We start from the raw sequence: 17,424 nt of genomic DNA, 5'->3' as shown, positions 1-17,424 counted from the left end.
TCAAATGTCGCTGGTGCGTTACAAAGTCCGAAAGGCATAACATTAAATTCGTAAAGGCCATCGGGAGTTGCGAAAGCGGTTTTTTCTTTATCGTCCTCGTGCATAGGTATTTGCCAATAACCTGAGCGGAGGTCCAAAGTCGAGAAATATTCGGCGCCTTGGAGAGAGTCAAGGGCGTCATCAATTCTTGGCATTGGGTATACATCTTTGCGGGTAATTTTGTTGAGTGCGCGGTAATCAACACAAAAGCGTACCGAGCCGTCCTTTTTTTTAACTAATACTACTGGGGAGGACCATGGACTTGTCGAGGGACGAATAATATTGCGATGGAGCATGTCATTTACATTTTCTTCAATTACCTTTCGTTCAGAGAGGGAAACCCGATAAGGCCGTCGGCGAACGATAGAGTTACCTTCAGTAATGATGCGATGGTGCGCAACACTAGTCCGTCCCAGTGGTGGGGAAGTGGCATCAAAAATGGCTTGGTGTTGTCGAAGCAATGTCAGCAGTTCTTGGCGTTGGTTCGGCGTGAGGTTAGGATTAATAGTCTTTGTGAGAACAGAAAGAGAGACGTCTGTCGAAACACGGTGCTGAGACTGAGGGGCGATGAGCACCATCAGGGACAAAGGTTGAACATCCACCTTGCAGGGGAGAGAAGTTCCTTTTCGGAGCACGAGGGATTCACGTGAAGTGTTAGTGGCCGCTACTGTCGCTGAGCCGTTGCAGAACCTCACAAGACTAGACGGGAAGGCGATACCGCGTTCAAGATGACGATAAGATGGTGCGATGAGTACGTCCCCGTCAGCGATGTGGTCAGAAACAACGGTAAGCAGTTTTTCGCACTGAGGAGGCAGAACAGTATCAGCGGCGGCAACGAGGGGATGATGTCGTTCAGAAACTTCAGATGAAAAATCGCTGTCTGTCATATGGATAACACGGTCGCCACAAGAAATTAATGCCGAAGCGGTTGACAAAAAATCCCATCCAAAAATTATCAGATGCGCACATGGAGAGAGCACAGCAAACTGCACATGATGGCGGACGCCGTCAATAACAACTCGTACGGTGCACTTTGCTAAAGGGCGCAAAGGGACGTCATTGGCTCCACGGAGTTCAGGCCCATCATATGGTGTCGTAACTTTTCGCAAACGGTAGCACAAATCAGCGTGAATGACAGAAATTGCAGCCCCTGTATCAATCAATGCTTCTACCGGTAATGCTTCAGCGAAAACAGAAATCACATTATACGGGCGATCTGGAGGACTTTTGGTAAGTTCGCAGACTGCAGTTTGACCTCCGGAAACTGCAACGCTTAGTTTTCCGGATGGCGGACAGGGAGAGTTGTTGCGGGTCGGAGAGGGGAAACTGAGCGGCGGTATGGGGATAGGGACCGACGTCGGGACGCATGGGTTCCACGAGGCTCAGACGAGGATTCTGGAGGTGGGGATGATCTTCGAGGTGGGCTGGACATAGGAGGTCGTCGCTGATAATATGAGGGTACGTCACTTTCGAATGCGTCATAACCACGTCGCTCGTTCTGAATACGGCGACGGCAGAAGCGGGATATATGTCCTCGTATTCCACAGTAGTAGCACACTGGGCGAGAGGGGCGCCAGGGTGCGTAATAGGGTGGCGTAGGCTGAGCCGTCGTCACGGCGTTGATGTGGTTGTAGGGCGATGCCAGTTGGGGTGGCGGAACAAAAGGAGGGGGTGATGCTGCGACGTGCGCGTAAGTCGATGCTTGGCGGGGTGCAGGAGGGTCGGACGGCATAGGTCGCGTGATTGTTGCCAGCTCATCTTTAATGATGTTGCGTAGACCGGCGTCATTAGAAGGTACGGAAGAATGATCGCACCCGTGTCGACAGACAGGCTTGAGGGCTTGGAGCTCCTCCCGGATGATGGCTCGAATCAGTGCCCGTAGATCCAGGTCAGCATAGGTCGGGCCTGTAGCAATGCTGGGCTGCAATCGGGAGGACTGCAGCTGGTCGATGCGTTGGCAGGTCGCAATAATGGCGTCAACAGTAGAAGGATTCTGGGCAATCAGGGTATTATAAGCCACAGAATTAATTCCTTTTAAGATGTGGTGTACGCGTTCAGGTTCCGGCATGGTGGGACTAACACGCCGGCAGAGTGCAAGTATGGCCTCTATATAAGACGCGTACGACTCATCGGGACCTTGGAGGCGAGAGGCGAGCTTGTTCTTCGCGACCTCAGTGCGAACTGCTGGGTCGGCGAAATATTGGCGGAACTGCTGCTTGAATGTTGTCCAGTTAGTGGTGTGGGGTTCGCGGTTAATAAACCAGGTTCTGGCGACCTCAATGAGGTAGAAAGAAACGTTCAGAAATTTTAGAGCGTCGTCCCACCGGTTGTAGTTACTGCAGCGTTCATAGGTGTCCAGCCAGTCATCGACGTCTTCGTCGCGACGACCAGCGAACAGCGGCGGGTCGCGTTGTCGTGCGGGCATAGTCGGAGGGGGTGGTGCAGCCGAGGTAGAGGGTCCTGCCGAATCGTGGGTGCTCTCGGTAGACATAACGATGGTGGCAGGCGGTAAACAGCGACCGGAACGTAGCTCCAGCGAGAGGCAGGGCACAAAACAGCAAGGGGATCAATTCTCACCTCCACCACTTGTGGAAGGTTGAAGGTTGAAGGTTGAAGGTTTATTTCCGCAACTGGTGTTGCGAGGACAGCCAGGGAAAAAGCTGTATAAACAGCTTGAGAGGTCCTGGCTTCCTCTTACAGAGCAGCATTGACGGCGGCGGAGTACAATACATCAAACAAGATGTGAGGAAAAAAAAATCATCGTTGGCACAAAGAAAGAGACGTACTTTTAGTACGCAGTGCATTGTACTTGTACAGTACAATACTACATGAACATTTGGGGCAATTCTTTCAAAGAAATATTGATTAAATCTATATCTATAAGAAGGCTAGGTCAAGACGGCGAGGTCGTGGCGGCAAGGACAGCGAAGCCTTGTCCAGCGTTTTAATCCGGTCACCAACCCAGGCACGCGCCAGAGCCGGCGCCGCGGGACGATGATGATGGTATGTACAAATGAAAGAAGATGATGATGGCATGTACAAATGAAAGAAGGTCCACAGAAGGCTCACACTACTAATTCATGACATTTTTATTTCAATTGCAGCTGTCATAGCTTTGTTTTCTGTACATGCATGTTTCATATCTGGTGATGTTTTGTGGCAGTTACTTCAAGCCTTTCCTATGCCTCAGCTGTGATCATTGAGATGATTAGCGCGCTTGAACAGCGCTACTGTTTGTGCTGTCAACGACATGCATTTTTATCGTTGTGATTTGTTGCTGTATTTTATTGGTTGATGCAATAAACCATGAATATGAAAACCATAATTGTTCACTTGGTACACTCTGTGGCGAACTGGGCACGACTGCCCGGTTGCACCAGTGTTTCTGGACCGCACCTTACTGTGCTGAGGGACAAAGTAAATGGCCAAAGTACTTGCATGACTTGCAGCAGTATTTGTATTATGAATTTGCATGCGTGGTCTCTATTTGGAAGTGTTGCTGCCTTTCTATGCCGCCACCTTTGCCAACCACTTTCATTGTGCTGGAGCAACTACTTATAAACAAGGGCGTAAACAACAAACTCGAGTTCATTTAGATGGCAAAGGTTGGCGCGCGCTGAAAGGCAACAACCTTCAAAAAATGCAGGCTCGTCAATGCAACGCGGAGGTTTAAAAAAAAAAAAAAAAGTTTATAATTCGCGCCAAAGTGAACGTATGGGTGACGTCATTTGACGTCATGGCCCCCCAATTTTCATTGGTCGCTGGAGCCCATGAGCCGCCATGTTTTGTACGTATGGGCGTCTATGGAGCCTTCGCTACCATAGTACATATATACCTTGGTACATATACCTTGGCAGACTGTGGAAGGGTAGGGCCGTCTACACAGGCTGCGTGTTTGTTCGTGAGGACAAATTGCGTAGGTTTACGGCTTCCTTGGCCTTCGAAGCGGAACTACTGCAGTTTCTAAGAACGGCAAGGTGAGGAACGTTATTTTGGCCCAAAACTTTGCATTTCGAGCAGTTTATGCTGACTGTGCCGGCAGGTTTCTTGAATTGCGTAGCTCGTGAACAGGCGCCGGTGCGTACTTCATGGGTCGGCCAGTTCGTGACACCCCGACAGCTAGCCGCAAAGGCAAGGTGAGAAATGTTTTCTATTTGCAAACTACGCGGCATTTCAAGCAGTTTAGTTCAGCGCTTTGGCTGGCGCGGTTGTGAAGGAAAGGCCTATATGTGCTCGGTAATGGCGCAACATTTGGGCTCGCCGGTTACTGTGCAGTTAGATAAGAGCGAACCCACGCCTGACGTTGTTTGCTTGGTTTGCCCAGTGGTATACTTTTGCGTTGTTTCTCGTCGAATTTTACGTGTTTGGGGTGCTTTTTATGTCCTTCACCAGTACGCAATCTTTCAGGGGATGTGTAGGCCGGGTGAAATCTCAACACCGATAGTAGGCTAATGTGTTAAAGACGAGCATTCTCGAGTGGTATGTACGGGACTGTTATTGTTATGACGGCAGGGAAAAAAAAAAAAGGTAACGCACAAAATCTGGAGAACCAGAAACTTGTGTGTCGAGGACTGTCATCTGCGACGAAAAATCCGCATTGCACACGCGCAGCAAGTGAATGGGCTTTAAAAAAAAAGGCAATAGAAAAGGAAACGCCGATGTGCTTCTAAGCAGCTTGATACTAAAGAAGTGGCGCGTCGATAATTCCCTCCCCTCCGTTTCTAAAATCATGCATTCCGCCCGCACATTTATTTTCAGTGCTCCTAACGCGCACTGTGGACGCCTGGCTGGTAGCCCCTGTGTTTTTGCCGCCCACGTTTTAGATATTTTTATCGAATGAAACTCGTAGTCGCCTGTCAATGCAGCTTTTAAAATCAGTCCAACATCGGGAAATGGAGCAATGCTTGGAAATTACTGGTAGGAATCTTCGCCGTGTAGCTTGATTTGTGTATTTTACGTGGGTATGCACGCGAGGTTCGATAAATCATTGACCAATATTCGTAACTTTATTCCTTTACAGGTTTCTCACGTTTAATCTGTTTACACAGTTTCGGAAAAAGTTGTATCACGATGACATATATTTCGCCTGTAAATTTTCCAGCTCATGCCAGGATTCGGCAGTCTCTGCTGTGTGCCCTGGTGAAACAATTGCAGCATACGTGCAAGAAGTCCGGACCAATATTCCGCATTCCACGAGTCAATAGGTTTGAGCTTTCACTTTGGCCTGCCATTTCACGTGCCTTCATGTGCACATCAGATACTTCTACAACGATATAATTGTTATTCATCATAAAAATTATGTTAATAGGCATGAAATAAATGTCCCAAATATTTCCTGAAATATTACTATCGGTATGTATTTTCACATTCCAACAAATTGACCATCTGAGAGCATTGTAAGGTAAGCTTGATTGGTTTCTATTTACCGTCCCAAAGAGACCCAAGCTATAACGACGCGCATAGTAGCGGAACCATTCTTATATTGACACTGTTGTGCATTCTGGCTAAGAATTTAACAAGTGCTAGTTACATTGTCATTGTAAAATGAATACTAGGCACTTTGTAACACGAGTCAATGTTTTCCAGCTTATTATTTCAGGCTTAGATTATTTGTGCTTGGAAAGCCTTCAAACTTCCTGAAAAAGGTAATGCTGAGGATGAAAGACGTGACCATCTGCTGGAATTTCGCTGCCAAGGTCGTACCCAAAAACACATGATAGTATGGGCAAGGGTGCGCATTTAAGCTGAAAGCAATGTCTGTGGCATAATACCCAAGACGACTTGAAGTGTATTTGTTTGAAATCTGTTCAAAATAAAGTGCAGTGTATTGTGAGGGAATCGCGAATGTATTTTGAGCATAATGTGTCTGTTTTCTTGTGTATCATTTTCTATACTTTGTATATCTGCATGTAATGCTACATGTGTGTACCTATGTATTGTTTCTTGCCTTGTGCAATTTTTTCGGACTTTTTTCTAATGTACACGTGGGCTGATGTATGCTACTTTTTGTCTGTCTTCCTGGTTGCTTTCGTACACCAAACTGGGTCATAATTGTACTTGTATGAAGCAAAATAAATGTTCATTTCATAGAGCTCCTGGCATCTTTCCTACGATACTGCTGTTTGGCAAAGGCTTTGACGCAGCTGCGTTGATGGCCAGTCAGCAGTAATTGCGACCTAATTTTATATTTCATTGCTGAAAATAAATAGAAAAGCAATACTACTCCGTACAGAACAGAAATCCGTCAGCAGGGCGCGGCAGTACAGCAAGCGCTTGCTAGAATTCAAACTGCGCGCCATGGCGCAGCGGTTTCAGCATTCAAACTGCACGACTTTAACGAAAGTGGATGTGCGTCGAGCCCCAGCCGCTTGGTGCGCTACAGTCAATTGGGCCGCTGGGCCATATGGAAGTGTCCGCTCTTTTCCTAATCCCTTTCTCGATGGCCAAGTCGGACGCCGCGCATTGTCGATAGTAGTAGCTTACTTTTATCATGCCAAAGAAAGAGAGCGAAGAAACATGCTTATGTCAGCCAGCCTTCACTCGCCGCCGGAGAGCGGTCGCCAGCGACGGCGATGGTAGCGCTGCCGCTCGGCTCCGTGCCTGCTCCTCCGGCCGGCGGGACTATTGGCTTACGCTTGGCAAAGTCGGTTCAGCCACCCACATTTTTTGGCTGGCCTGCATCAACGTTACTAGAACCAGCTTCAGTTTGAAAGCTCCCCGCCTCCGCTGTACAGGGTCGTCCACTTCTAGCTATAACACGGACACAGCTTTCAAAGCAACATTGCATCCAACGCAGGCGCTTATCGAAGCAAAGCGATGTATGCACAGCGAGATCCGGAGGCGGGGCTTCGCTTGACCTCACTCTTAGTATTATTGAGTGGCTGAGTCGGGCGCAATGGTAATTTGAGAGAGGTGACCTTGTTATAGCTAGAAGTGGACGACCCTGTACATCGCGGGCGGTGCCCGGTGGCTTCCTAGGGTAGGTGACGCGGCGGTAGAATCAGGCTCCTGGCTGACGCTGTGAAACGACAGCAAAAGCTGGTGCGCGGTGGGCGAAGGGCAGCATTTCCGAAGTATTAATTTGTCTAAAGCAATAATGCGAGCGTGGATTTTTATTTTTCAGCAGCTGCGACCTTGGTTGGCGCAAAAAGGTTAGGCACTAATGTACAATTCTACAAGCAGTCATTCTTAAGGCTGAGCCACATATACGCGAAAACTGACGCGAACGCGACGGCGGCACGCGTCGCGCGAAGTGTTCGGGCGAACAGAAATGCATAGGACATACTCTCCGGAACTTCAAAGTGCTGTGCAAAATACAGACAAGGACATTCAACTATGGGCCGTCCAGCAGGCTCAGGGTGCGCTCGAAAAGCACAAGCCTCACAACCCACCACAAACAGGCCAAATGAGGTAGTGCAGAGTAGGGCATAACCCCGGGTCGACGCTTGGCCAGCGTCACGACGCTTTAACCCGTCGTTTGCCGGCTCCATAATAAAGTTATACATACATACATACATGTCGCTTGGCTCGTCGCTCGGTTCTGCCGAAGTGGAAAATTTCGCTGGTTCACCCAAAAGTGCATGCGCGATCAGCCAATAGCACGAACGTGAAGCGCACGTGCTATTGGCTGATCGGCCGTTCATTTCGCACGCTTTCTTTCTTTGGCAGTGTTTCATTAAGATTGTGCATTACCGCGTAATGTTTTCGCTTTGTACGAACAAAGGTGAATGGTCAAGGATTCAAAGAACGTGTAATCTTAACATAAAAACAAGAGGTCATATGACTACTTATACCGTGCAAGTTAACACAAATGTGATACGGTTTGTTGTAAACCATTTTACTTTGCCCCATGCTGTCGCAAAATAACTTCAATTCTTGCAGTCGTTATGACTGTTGGTGCATTTGCCAATAGTTTTGCGGTGTACTAAGCCACTATGCCAGCAACACAGTCTACATAGAGCGTCGTTATAGCGTCGTCGCCGTTTCGCTCGGTTCGCGCTGTCGCGTGTATGCATATTCCCCAGTAGGCTTTACAATTCAACCGCGTTTTCCCCGCCACCCTTGGCAATTGCCATAGTGAAGTATGAAAATAGCGGCATGAAAAACTGCCGGTTGTGGAATTTGGCAGAATCAGTAGTGACTATTCCCAGTTGTTGGTTAAGTAATGTGAAATAAAATGAGCGAGCATTCATATGATCAATAGACAAATTTAATAAGCAGCATTTCTTGTTTCTTACCCGCCGTGTACGGAATGCGTGTACACAATTTGTCCGCAGTGGCTGTGTAGAGCTTATGCCGATATGATTGCGCTGGAATAATTGTAGTTTTCAGCTGTAACCTTGTAATTAGTACAATTTTGATTAAATTTTACGCTGATGATGTTTTAAATTTATTAGATATTTTTTTAATTGGGATTATACTTTAAGCTGCGTTGTTAAGTGATATATTGTTCGATTGCTTGTGCTAGACTAACTGCAGTACTTATTTGTCGTTAATTAGTTAACTGCGATTAAATGCGAACGTTATGCTACAACATCAAGCCATATATATTTGGGCAACTTGTAGCGAGTACGATTGCTCTGCAATAATTTTCACTACACTAATTGCACTACACATGCTGCCAGGCAACTCGATGTTGCATTGCGCTGTGAACAGAAAGCGCAGCAACTTGGAGAGGGATGGAAGCGTGGTCAAGTGTGTAGGAGCAAGCTGTGTACGTCTTTTTCCCTTGAAGTTCTTCACACCGCGCACTACATTTTTTCAGAATTTTCGGAAAGTAATGGGCCCGGTCCGCGCGGAAAGGGCCTTTGAGCGCGCGATTTAGTTGTCCGTTAACTGAGTGTGCATAGTAACATGGAAAGGGAGACCTTCAAGCACGGAAAGGACTGCTCTTACACACGAACACCCACACGCTTTCAAAATAGCTCGTAGGCAGGGGTAATAAGTGATTCGTTTTCTATCCTTCCCGCCACCGTTATCAAGTGCAATGGCAACTTAATTTGCGCACCAGGCCGCCCATATGAATGGAATCTAATACCTCAGCGAACTAAGAAAAAAAAATCAAGGAAATAGGAATACTAAATTCATAATTTCAGGAGCCGCTAGGGTTCCACGGCGTCAAGCCAGCGCTTTGAACTCGCGCGTGCTCCGCGGAAACGCCTGTAGCCACCAGCAAACGCGCCGGCGCGATGAAGCCTGGTTCGACTGTAGTGCCACTTGCCGCGTTGCGCTCCAGAGTTTTGAAACTGAAGCTGGTTCTAGAAACGTTGGCCTGCATGACGGCCGCATTTCCTGCGCTCTTGTGCCTTAGGGCGGCTAAAACTTGCCGAAGGTCAAGATTAAGCCAAGGCTTGGTGAACCTTTGCTTATACTTGGACTTTTAGCAGGTCAACCCTTGTGCAGCATTCAGGATCACAGAAAATTCGGCCGTCACGCAGCCAGTTAAACATTTGGATTGCTGTACATGCAGCAAGCTCAACGATCGAGAAAGAAATGAGAAGTGAACAATGTGCCACTTACTGGTTTCCTGGCAAAGCGCTGATCTGGAGGAGAACAGAAATGCCAGGACGAGAAGCAATTGATGATACTTCATGCTTATGCGCGAGCGAGGCGGCGTGCAAGGCGCCGCAAGTCAATCACGAGCGGGAGAAGTGTTGGAGACCAGTTCTTGGGCTCTGCGTCCAGCGACGTTCTGCGATACAGAGCGCGGAAACGCAACTCCTCACCTCGGCGCCGAGGCAGCGAACACTCTCGGAGACGGCAATGCCCCACCGGCTCTCATTTCAGACCGTTGGTTATGCTCCTGCAATGAGCAACTTGGAAATATGAGTACAAGGCCGCTACTGTTAAGACGCGGAAAGTTTTTAAAGGGGTGTTACAGATGGAGTTGAAACAAGTAGGCGCCTTTGAAGAAAGAAGGGTCGACGAGATGAGAACTTGAAAAATAATGTTAACCTTCATCACAAATAGTTTCATGTTGAGCGCACTCGTATCAGGACTCCAGCGGCAAAAGTAAAATATTTTTTGGCAGTAAAAATATGCATTCTAAAACTTACCGGGCCTTCAAATAAGCTAGCACGGTATTGAAGGATAAAAGTATATTATTAGCATTTACGCTAACGTCAATCGTTCAGTAAGAAGTGGCCTGAGACCGCTCAAGGTGCTTAAGTCCCCATCCTCGCTTACGTGAAATCGTTACCCTATTGCGGAGCTCTGGGAAGGAAGAATAAGCAAATCTTCTCATGTCTGCGAATGCAGGACGACACTACTGCAGATAGACGAACATCTCCCCGTGATCTCCCCTTCCATTGTGATTCGCCTCCATGCCAAGAAATACTGGACAATCGTATGTTTAAAACCAATAAATTTCTTGCTTCACGAGCAACGTCATCTTAGGATGTTACCAAAGCGTGCTCTCATCAATTGACACATAAGAAAAAAAAAATGGTGTCCAGGCCAGAAATCAAACCAGCCTCCTTCAGCGTCCCAGCCGGGTCCGCTAACCCCAATTCAACGCTGACCTCCTGGGAAAATGTCCATAATTCTCCTTGTCTAGCGTAAGGACGCTGGAGGGCGTTGAGAGAAATAGAGACCAAAGTATCAAAACAAAAAATTGAAATTTATTAAATACATTACACAAAATAAAAATTTAAAAATGGTGACGCGTCTAGTGCCCCAGTAATAGCAGCAAAAACACTCGTGCTTTCGCATTTCTCCTGTGAAGATTCTGCAGTGCTATCAAATTTTTTCAACGGATGTTTATGAGCACAGTTGTTTCGTATATCCTAAGACTGCTTCATAAAAATCCATAACCTGCATATCATCCCTTGGAATTCACGTAATTTTATGCTATTAATTGTCCCAACTACACCTCACTAGCTTTCGACGGCAGGCTTAGTTGCTCGTTGTGAGCAAAGGATAAAATTTAAAAGCAGTATCTTGCCACTAATCGAATAACTATACTAATTCCAACAATATGTCTCCAGCGCTATTTTAAAATATTCATCTGTGGCCTTCCAATTATTGTAATGAATACAGTCCTTTGAATTTCTATGGAAGTTGTTCGTATACTCGGCATGTGGGCAGGAGAAACTCCAAAGGATAGGAAACGTAGCGCAGAGAAGACATGGACAAAATGAGGGATACACACACGAATGAGGGATACACACACGAGCGCTCGTGTGTGTATCCCTCATTTTGTCGATGTCTTCTTTGCGCTACGTTTCCAAAATGCTAATGCACCAACTCGCCCAATTCAGCATTCTTGTCCAAAGGAAAGGTTTTGCTATTTTGCTAACCCTTGGACGGTTAGACTGTTTATTTATTTATTTTATTTCAAGATACTGCAGACCAGTATTCCGGTCCTAGCAGGAGTGGCATACATATATACAGCGCACAAGAAACGCAATAAATCACACGAAGCACCCACAAAACTAACAAACAGAGGCCATGTGATGACATGAAATGTGTTGACCAACAGCCGGAGAGACAAAAAAAAAAAAGGAAAACATGAAAAACCTTTGTGCGACATCAAAGTAACAATACATGTCCTAAAAAACCCCGACCCTACTGTCAACCAAACAGATGTTGCTGTAGAGCCTGGTCAAAGTCTGGAGACTGAATTAAGCTTTCTGGGAGAGTGTTCCATTCAGAAATTGTCCTTGGATAAAAACTATGCATAAAGGATTTAGATTTTGCATAAATTGGCTGCAGTGAGTGACTATGGTGATGCCGTGTCCGCCTAGTGTTGGGAATTTTCACACACGGTGGAGGACTGAGGTTTATTTGGTTGTTTAAAATTTTATACAAAAAGAGTAAACGAGTCATTTTCCTGCGAGTTTCTAGGAGCGGAATGTTGTTGGCGGTCATGAGGTTAGTAGGAGAGTCCGTTCTTTGATATTTATTAAAAATGAACCTCACCGCTTTTCTCTGTATTTGTTCAATTCGATGAATGTCTTTTTTAGTGTGAGGGTCCCAGATGATCGAAGCATACTCAAGTGTAGACCTGACGTATGTGGTGTAAGCCAGTAGTTTAAGATTGGATGGAGCATCTTTGAGTTTAAGTCTGATAAAACAAAGTTTCTTAAAAGCTGATGAACAAATATTTGAAATGTGAGCACTCCAGGAGAGATTATTGGTAATAGTAACGCCAAGATATTTATAACTAGAAACTTCGGAAATGAGACAGTTGTGTAAGCGATACTGAAATGAACTGAAATTCTTTTTACGAGTTACTCTAAGAAGCACCGTCTTTTGCGTGTTAAGTTCCATACACCAGTCTTTACACCACTGTTCTATGGAAAAAATAGATTGCTGCAATAGCGCGTGGTCGTTATCTGAGGTAATGCTTTTATAAATAATACAGTCATCTGCAAACAGTCGAATGGAGACAGAGTCAGGAATTACTTGGGTTAAGTCATCAATATATAATAAAAAAAGCAGAGGGCCTAACACACTGCCTTGAGGCACTCCGGAGCTTACAGTGAGGACATCAGAAAAATTTCCATTAATTTCTACGAATTGATCTCTGTTATTAAGGTATGAACTTATCCAGTATATAAGGTAACTCGGGAGGCCAATGTATTTTAACTTATAGAGTAATCAGTATGTGCAAAACAGTATCATACAACATCTCATAGTTGCCCCAAAATTTCTTTATTTAGCAAATACCGCCGGCCTGTACTGCAGGCCTTAGACAGGAGTTGGGTATATACATATTGACAAACCAAGGAGTACATTGCCATAGTACCAAGGGAACATAGTCAAAACCAGAACACTAAGCACAATACAATATAGAGTATAAAGGCAGACAATAGACAGCAAAATCGAAGTTGGCAGCGAACGAAGGCATCGAACTTGGCCCCAAACAGGGATGCATGTGAGCCCTGTGCTTCATGAAGAGGAGGCTCTGCTCCGACGCTGCGCGCCCATGCCTCTCGGTGGCTTGTCAATAAGCGTGTTTCTTTTTCCTTTTTGCAATAAGCTCCTTGTGCACCGCAGCCTCAACAATGGCGCTGAGTAGTCTGGTTCTCTTTTGCCTTCCTATCTCCACTGCCAGCCATCTAGCACAGGCTTGCCGTTTTCGACATGCATTTATCGCATATCGCAGTCGTTCTACGGCCCAAACGCTAAACTGACTCGAAAAAGTAAAGACCAAAAACGACGCAGCGGTTACAGATTTGATCCTCATTTTTTAAACTACTGTTATTGTTCTATCTACTGTATCAGAAGCATTACAAATATTAGTAACGCACATTTTATCAGTAATGTTAGTATTTCTTTTGAAGCATAATCTTCTTCGTGTGCGAGACTGCAGATTTGATACTGGTTCGGTTACACAAATATTATTACAAAAGAACATGGATTGCCAACATTTGAGCTTGTATACAAACGAAGTGTCATTTAGTTCTTTTTTCGCTATTAAAAAGTTGTTAATTACAGTGCATAACAATATTCTATTTGAAAACTGTCTCGTCATTGGTTTCATGGTTCTTTTCTTTAGTTAAACTATCTGTTTGAGCGATCTCAATTTGGGACACTTGGACCTCTTCAAAGCAGATTTATACATTTTCATTGTGTTGTTCCCAAAGGGTGCATCTCATCGCTTATCTCATTTAATATTTATGTTTCTTACCTTCTAAGTGATAACATCATAAGAGATTTTTCAATATGTAGACTGCACTCTGCTAATCTCACCTAATACGGCTTTTTTTTTTTTTGTGTGTGTGCGTAACTAGAGAGCTACAGAATGTTTCTCTAAGTAGTAGTTTTGTGGCGACACACTCTGCGCCTATTTTCGCTCAGCCTTCGCCTTATTATCATCTGTCCCAGCGTAACACGACCACACGCTGGACTGCGTTGGCCGATAAAGCACAGCACCACCGCTGCGTCACCCGAGGCATGCGTCACCGACGCTGGCTACAAAAACAATATTTTTCTCTGTGCAAAAGCGGGCTGCCCAGCTGGGAAGTTTGGCTTTTTCCTTCCGCTACTGAGACGAGCGTGGCATTGGTATGCTCGTCCGCTGCCACCGCTAATCGAATAAACAGTTGTTACGTTTTTACATGGGATTCGTCCTTCGGTAGAAACGACATCCCACAGTTTGTCTATTTTCCTCGTGATTATCTCATTAGAAGCGCAGCTCGTATGCTTTCGAAATTAACACAAACTGGTCACGAATAGTACACCTGTTTTTTGTTTGTTTTTTGCGCATCGCAAAAGCCAGTCATGACCGCGTTACCTCATTATCGTTTTTTTTTTGTAAAATATCTCGGAATACATATATTTATCGGGGAATGCACACATGCCTACCTGAACAATAAACTTAAATGCGTTGAATGCTTGTTGTATGCCTGCCGTTTGCCACTAAACGTCTAATTGCCCATCTTTAGAATATGCTCTGCTTACGCCTGTCACACGCCGTTTCTTTAAGCTTTCTGCTGTGTGGAAAAGCAGGATAAACCACACTCGTAAGAAAATGGCAAAATGTTTTGTGAATTCCTCTCTCAATAATTCACACTGTGTGTCAGCCAGGCATATCCCTTTCTCCGCCTCTCTTGCATTCCCCGACAGAGACCGACCAGACACAGTTGACAGTTCCAGCTTACAAGAATTTCTTTTCACGATTGCGAACACTTCATCTCACTCAGAGTGCGGCTTCTCGATCGTCTCTGTATCCAAGGTCAGTCTCTTCTTTCGTCAATGAGCTCCGTTCGAAGACGACCTCTTCTCCAAAATCCTCCTCCCATCCTCCCAAAGCATTTATGGCTGATCCCTCTTCCTCTGTCGTTTTCTTTTTCCGAAGGCAAGCGCCGAGGCGGGCTCCCAGAATCCGGCGGCCGTTGCAGTCATCCGCCATCACCCCAAAGCACGGACAGCAATCAGTTGCCCCCCCTCCCCTCCTTCATTACTTCTTCCCCCACTGGGTTACATGCTTTCTTGGTGCCAGCATTTCTCCCGCTCCTTGCAGCCTTCCAAGCGCCAGTCTTATGGCCCCCTCATCGCTCCGCTTCCGTTGCTCTGAGGATGTATTTCGTCCGTTGTCACTCGCCGGGACTCGCGACACACGCACTAACTACCGACCGTTTTGTCACTACTCGGGACAAAACAGCGTGCACGAAAGTGTTCCTATCGTCATGCTTGCCTTCTTTAATTGAGATCATGTTGAAACAATTATTGTGCACCTCCGAAAATGTGATTATAACTTGAAAAATGTTAAATTAGCTAATTATAAAAAAATTCTTGATACGCTGTCCCCGGAGTGCGAACCCATTTTAGTGAATTTAAAAAACATAAGCACTCCGAGTCATATAATATGCGGTGCCAGTAAGCTTGAAAAATTGTGGATTCGTGCTGTACGCGAAAGACACGAACAAAAGCCAAGTTTAGCAGTAATAAGCTATTGTTGCACCGCCTAGAATGCCATTTTAGGTTTTGGTGTATCTCCAAAATTAATATCCTAATTGATAATAATAATAGTCCAATAAAACTATTTTATCCTTATTTTTTAAATGGCGTGGAAATGTAGCATAGCGGATGAAAGAATGAGACAGAAAAGATTCGGGTGTAAGTGCGTGGCAAGAACAATGAGCGAAACAGGAACCCCAATTTTGACCCCTTCATCAGCATAGCGCGGCGTCCGAGGTTTCTGATGCTGTGCAAAGCACCGCTTGAGGCGTTTTGAGGATTATTGAAGGTCATTTGAAAGGCACTTGAATGTTTTCAGCTACGTCTTATTTCCTGCGTTTATAGAATGTATAACTGCCTTCTTTCTATACTTTCCGCCTTCACATTAGCTCTGCAGTAGCACCCTGTTTCAAAAAACGACGGCCAGAGGGAGTAACACAAGAAATGAGACGAGAAAGGAGAGAAGAGCGTAGAAGGCGAGATACGATCAAGGGCAGATAAGAGTGTGCGTGGTGCTAAAAATCTTACATGCATTACGCAGGGAGGGCAGAATGGCGAAAATGAGGCCCCGCAAAAGCAAGCGGGCGCATAAACAAAATGAGCTCTGGGAAAAGTCACCTCAATTTTTTTCTCGCTCTTCGCAAACATTATCATAATTCATAAGAAAGGGGATGCTAAGGATATGAAAAATTACAGACCAATCAGCTTACTGTCGGTTACGTATAAGGTAGTTACTAAGGTAATCGCTAATAGAATCAGGACAACTTTATACTGCATCCAAGCAAAAGATCAAACGGTACTCTACTATCGATCATATCCATGCCATCAACCAGGTGGTAGAAAAATGTTTGGAATATAACCAGCCCTTACATAGAATTCATTGATTACGAAAAAGCATTTGACTGTGTAAAAACCGCGGCGGCGATGCAGGCGTTGCGAAATCAGGGTGTAGACGAGCCGCCGCAAGTGAAAATTCTGGAAGATATATACAGTGGCTGCACAGCAATCATTGTTCTGAATGAACAGAGTAACAAAATAAAGAAAGGTGTTAGGCAAGGAGACACAATCTCCCCAGTACTATTCACAGCTTCCTTAGAAGAAGTATTCAGACTTGGAATGGGAGCAGTTAGGGATAAGGGTAGATGGAGAATACCTCAGTAATTTACGATTCGCTGATGACAAGCCTTGCTAAGTAATTCAAGAGATAACTGCAAAGAATGATTGGTGACCTAGAAAGGAAAAGTAGAAAGGTAGGCTTGAAAATCAATATGTGGAAGACTAGGTTAATGTTCAACAGCCTCGAAATGGAATGGCAGTTTACGTTCGGTAGCGAGGTACTGGAAGTAGTAGCCGAATATGTCTGCTTAGGATAGGTAGTAACCGCAGATCCGCACCACGAAAAGGAAATTAGGGTGGAGCGCATTTTGCAAGTACTCGCATATTATGACCAGCAGCTTACCAGCATCGCTCAAGATGAAAATATACAACAGTTGCATCTTACCATGTACTCACCTATGGGGCTGAAACGTGGTGGCTAACGAAAAGGGTTCTACTTAAGTTGAGGACAACGCAGAGGGCTATGGAACTAAACATGGTAATGGCAACGTTACGAGATAGGAAGTGTGCAGAGTGGGTCAGAGAAATTACTCAAGTTACTGACATTCTAGTGGAAATCAAGAAGAAGAAATGGGCATGGGCAAGATATGTATCGCGAAGAGAGTATAACCGATGGTCACTTAGGGTAACAAACTGGATTCCAAGGGAAGGAAAGCGTAGCAGGGGGAAAGCGAAAGCTTACCCTTCTTCTATCATTTCCTTCTCATCGTCTGCCTCTTATAGGCGTTCGTTGCAGAGCTACATATAATTTACAGGAAAAGAAAGGCGCAGTATCTGTCACACTTTCTCTGGCAAGTGTGAGCTTGGGCGGTACACTATCGTTCCTGTCGCGTGGCGTTCCTTGGCGCGCGTTCATGTGTGGGA

Source organism: Amblyomma maculatum, chromosome 1, assembly GCF_055883805.1.
Source record: "Amblyomma maculatum isolate TAMU_Amacu chromosome 1, ASM5588380v1, whole genome shotgun sequence".
NCBI lineage: Eukaryota > Metazoa > Arthropoda > Arachnida > Ixodida > Ixodidae > Amblyomma > Amblyomma maculatum.
The sequence above is the reverse complement of the archived record's forward strand: the minus strand, read 5'-3'. Positions refer to the sequence as shown.